The sequence below is a fragment of the Podarcis pityusensis genome (assembly GCF_964106645.2).
Source record: "Podarcis pityusensis genome assembly, chromosome: 1".
NCBI lineage: Eukaryota > Metazoa > Chordata > Lepidosauria > Squamata > Lacertidae > Podarcis > Podarcis pityusensis.
This window is the reverse complement of record NC_138028.1, coordinates 29,986,493-29,991,385: the sequence shown is the minus strand read 5'-3', so window position 1 is coordinate 29,991,385 and position 4,893 is coordinate 29,986,493. Positions and strand designations below refer to the sequence as shown.

The window sequence follows — 4,893 nt, the reverse complement described above, 5'->3', positions numbered from 1 at the left end:
GATGTTAGAAAGACACCTGAACCATTGTTTTCCAAAAGCGTATCTCAGAGGTTAGGACAGTCAAAGCGAGGTGACAGCGAATGAAAGCTTACAGCTAATTGACAAGTTACAAATTCACTAGCCGCCAGATGGCACCCACCTGAGAATCCTTTAACAAATCTCAAATGAGAAATTGCTAATCTTTTCACAGGCATGCTTCTTTTATTATTAAAGCCATCCTCCTTACGAAAGAATTTTGAATGCCGCAAATTTTAAAGAGGGGAGGGAATCCAGGAAATTATAGACTTGCCACTGTGCTGGGTATATGGACAGAAAACATTATTAAAATTAGAAATGTTAAACATCTATAAGCAGTGCTATTTTTCTAGAAAAAGAGGTGTCAGAACTCACCATACACATCTCCCTTGTTCTATTATAATGGCAGGGACGGGGGTGGCGCTGTGGTCTAAACAACTGAGCCTCTTGGGCTTGCTGATCGGAAGGTCGGTGGTTTGAATCCCCACAACGGAGTGCACTCCACATGCTCTGTCCCAACTCCTGCCAACCTAGCAATTTGAAAGCATGACAGTGAAAGTAGATAAATAGGTACCACTGTGGCAGGAAGGTAAATGGTGTTTCCATGTGCTCTGGTTTCCATCACGGTGTTCTGTTGTGCCAGAAGCGGCTTATTCATGCTGGCCACATGACCCGAAGAGCTGTCTGCGGGAAAAATGCCGGCTCCCTTGGCCTGAAAGTGAGATGAGCACCACAACCCCATAGTTGCCTTTGACTAGATTTAACTGTCCTGGGGTCATTTACCTTTACCTATTGTAATGGCAATGGCTCCCACCTGAGAGGTGCTGGAACTGGGTTCCAGTAAGTTCCAGGTGGGGGGAAAAGTCCTGTCTAGAAGGATAAACCTTACGAACCATGGCTTCTGAAATTCTCCTTACCAATCTTTCTGAATTCTTTAAGCTTCAACAAGCATACACATTATGTTCTTGGGACTTCCAAAATACTTTGTCCAAGTCCCTCATCAAAGGCTCCTGAGTAAATTTAGCAATCATGAGATATGAAGCTCCTCATAAACTGGGCTAGATGTATTCTCTGTCTGATCCAGCACAGCTTTTTAAAATGTTGCTTTTAAATTGAAAATAAATATTCTTCCTCACCTGCTCCAGCTAATGTCCAGCAAAGCTATCCTGAAGAACTTAAAGTTTGGATTTAAAATACTCTTATGCAATGATTTAAGGTACTCCGAAGGAAGTCCCACTGTGGATAATGGGACTTAATACATTGAAAATGTGCCATTACGTACTCTTTCTGATCCAGCCTGCATGTTCAAGCCACACATCAGTCATCCATTGTGTCCTCAAACTGATTATGGAGACAGACACTAGACTCTTTTAGGGAGATTGTGATATCACATTACATCACAGCCAAGTAAACAGATTTCTTTAACAATATTGTCTCAGTTTTCCCTAGCTGGCTGGCAGGCACGCTGCATTTGTCAACTGGGATGCAAAGATGAAGGTTTGCTCTTTATGAGTTGACTAGGTAACTTTATGGATGTTGTAACTTTAATAATAATAATAATAATATATTATTATTATTATTATTATTATTATTATTATTATTATTTATACCCCGCCCATCTGGCTGGGTTTCCCCAGCCACTCTGGGCGGCTTCCAAGAAAATATTAAAATACAATAGTCTGTTAAACATTAAAAGCTTCCCTAAACAGGGCTGCCTTCAGGTGTCTTCTTAAAGTCTGGTAGTTGTTTTTCTCTTTGACATCTGGTAGGAGGGCGTTCCACAGGGCAGGTGCCACTACTGAGAAGGCCCTCTGCCTGGTTCCCTGTAAGTTGGCTTCTCGCAGTGAGGGAACCACCAGAAGGCCCTCGGTGCTGGACCTCAGTATCCAGGCAGAACTATGGGGGTGGAGACGCTCCTTCAGGTATACTGGACTGAAGCCAGTTAGGGCTTTAAAGGTCAGTATTTATCTTGCTCTAAAGCATCTTAAACTGGAGCAGAGTCTTTGTATTAGAACGATATTCTATGCCTTTTTATATACAGTGGTACCTCGGGATGCAAACGGGATCCGTTCCAGAGCCCCGTTCTCATCCCGAATGGAACACAAGTTGCGACGGCGCATCTGCACGTGCGCAGGTCACGTTTCACCTCTTCTGCACACACGTGTGATGTCATTTTGAGCGTCTGCGCATGCATGAGTGGCGAAACCCGGAAGTAACACGCTTCGTTACTTCCGGGTTGCCGCAGAGCGCAACTCGAACGAGCTCAACCCAAAGCACATTCAACTCGAGATATGACTGTACTTGAATGTTATTTACAAAAAATGTAACACAGGGCAGTATTCTGCTAAGTAACTGAGGTAGCAGAACAACTTCTGCTTGCAAAATGGGCTTTCTCTCTTCTCCATGTCACCTGCGCTGTCCCCAGATCTTCTCCAGGGGGTTGGGGGAACCCCTAGAACAGATTATGAGGGTGCAGGAGGAAGGAGAGGAGAATGTTTCCTTGCACTGATGAACCATTTGCCATTCCACCAATGAACCCAAGCATATAAAAAGGCATAAAATTCTTTTATTGGAGAATGCTTTATCACAAATCAGGGTACAGGCAGTGAAGCAGTGTGTGTCATTTCCGTGCAAATCGAGTGCATGCAGAAGATGTTTTAACCAGTAATTGTAGGAAGCAGTGTCTGGCAAGGTATGCAAGTCCTTTCTGGGGAAGGGAAGTGGCAGGTCAAGGTCCAATTAGTGAATATTGAGAAAGGGAGATCAGGGCAAAGCCGGTCTTGTCTTGCATGGGGCCAGTACAATTATCATTCAGCTATTCTTTTACTTGCCCCTGGACTATTCAAGCTGCTGTCACCCAGAAGCCTTATAATTGTTCAGCACATACAGTGCCCAGATCCCAAAAAGAAATGTTTGCACTCTGTTCTGCATTGGTCAGGCTGCCTCTGAAGTACTGAGTGTCCGGTTCAGGGCACCACATTTTAAGAATTACACTGACAAACTGGAGTGTGTCCAGAGGGTGGGGGACAGGATGATGAGGGGTGTGGAGACCAAGTCCTTTGGGGGGAAGTCAATAGAGTGGGACATGTTTTGCATTGAAAAGGAAAGATCAAGCTGAGAGACCATCAGGGTCTGCAACTATCTGCAGGGCTGTTGTGCACAAGATAAAGCAGACTTCCTTTTCTCTTGCTCCAATGGGTGGAACAAATAGACCCAACAGGTAGGAATTGCAAGGAAGCAGGAAAAGCTTCCTGACAGTCAGAACTGATCATCAGTAGAACAATCTGCCTCACGAGGTGATGAGCTCTCTTCCACTGGTAGTATTTAAACAGAGTATAAAGAGCAACCTACACCATCTTTTAGAACAATGGTCGCTAAATCATAGCCTCCCCCACAAAAAACCCAAACTGTCATTTAAAATAGTTTTCTTAATTGACCGCTGCCATAACTGTGTTCCCCACCCCTAATGTTATGAGGCCCAAAGGTTTGTGGGGCTCCCAATTTTCCCATCCCCTCACACGATCAATTTATTCATTTTTCTTTTGCTGAGCACTCCTTTAGATCCACCAATTATGGGAGAGTAAGATTATCATTAATAATTAATAATATTTATATGCCACTTAATATGCAAAATCCCTCAGCAGTTGACATAAAACACAGTAAGATCATTAAAAAGGAAAGGGGGTGTGGAATGTATACGCAAGACTTAAAACCGAAAATACATAGAAATACATCAGCAAAAACAGAGAAGCCATCAATAAAAGATGCAGTTAAATATCAATAAATAATAAAGTAGAACAATGTGAAGAAAGTTACGAGCCGGGGAATGCCTGCTTAAGCAGATGGATGGGTCTTCAAAGCTTGCCACTGAGCCTAGGGCTTGCCAATCGGAAGGTCGGCGGTTCGAATCCCCGCGACAGGGTGAGCTCCCATTGCTCTGTCCCAGCTCCTGCCAACCTAGCAGTTCAAAAGCACGTCAAAATGCAAGTAGATAAATAGGTACCGCTCCGCCGGGAAGGTAAACGGTGTTTCCGTGAGCTGCTCTGGTTCGCCAGAAGTGGCTTAGTCATGCTGGCCACAGAACCGGAAGCTGTACGCCGGCTCCCTTGGCCTGTAAAGCGAGATGAACACCGCAAACCCAGAGTCATCCACGACTGGACCTAACGGTCAGGGGTCCCTTTACCTTTACCTAACAGCAAGTGGAAGAGTGTCCCAGAGAGTGGTGGGATTCTGACCATTGGCCACTGTTACAGAACTTGGGGGGGGGGGGTTTCCCCCCAAACACCAAAATTTATAAATGCTAGGATTTTGGGTTATTTGTGATATAAGCTGCAAAGGGGTTCCTGGGTAGCCTGGCCAAACTAGGGCCATTAAGAGAGCCATTGTGGGTCATTAACAAGACAATGGAACTTCTTGCCCAGGTGTGACAAGAGATTGGAGATTTGGAAGGTTGCCAGGGTAACTGCTGTGGGGGAGGACAAGGAGCTTCTGGGAAGAAGAAAGGGTGAGATCCATCTTGGCAAAGGAGAAGGAAGAACTGCCTGCAATGCTTTGGACCATTCTATAAGATCTGGACCCCCTCCATGCAGACTGAAGGTGAAAATATAAAACCACATTTCTTGAAGCTCAGCTGTTTCCGCTTTGTCTTCCATTCTCCAAAGGGACACGACCCTGTGTGCGTGCCTGTGGCCCCACACACTCCTGCCACTGTTTAGCAGAGAGGGGGAGTGTTATTGTCCTGTTTGTGAGCCCCCCAAGGTACCTGTGAGAAGCAAGATGCTTTGGTCTAATCTACCTGGGCTCTTCGTGCCTTACTGTCTTCATTATTTCCCCCTGGCTCTTTCAGGGTAACAACCACTGTCCTCCCAGATTAATTCA

At 45.0% G+C, this 4,893-nt stretch overlaps 1 long non-coding RNA gene across 1 annotated transcript; it reads left to right on the top strand.

The window, feature by feature from the left end:
* Positions 1-1,430: 1,430 nt before the first annotated feature.
* On the top strand, positions 1,431-4,644 carry LOC308474845. The gene is made up of 2 exons (XR_013984982.1): positions 1,431-1,512; positions 4,437-4,644. It is a non-coding gene; the product is annotated as an uncharacterized lncRNA (long non-coding RNA).
* Positions 4,645-4,893: the final 249 nt, after the last annotated feature.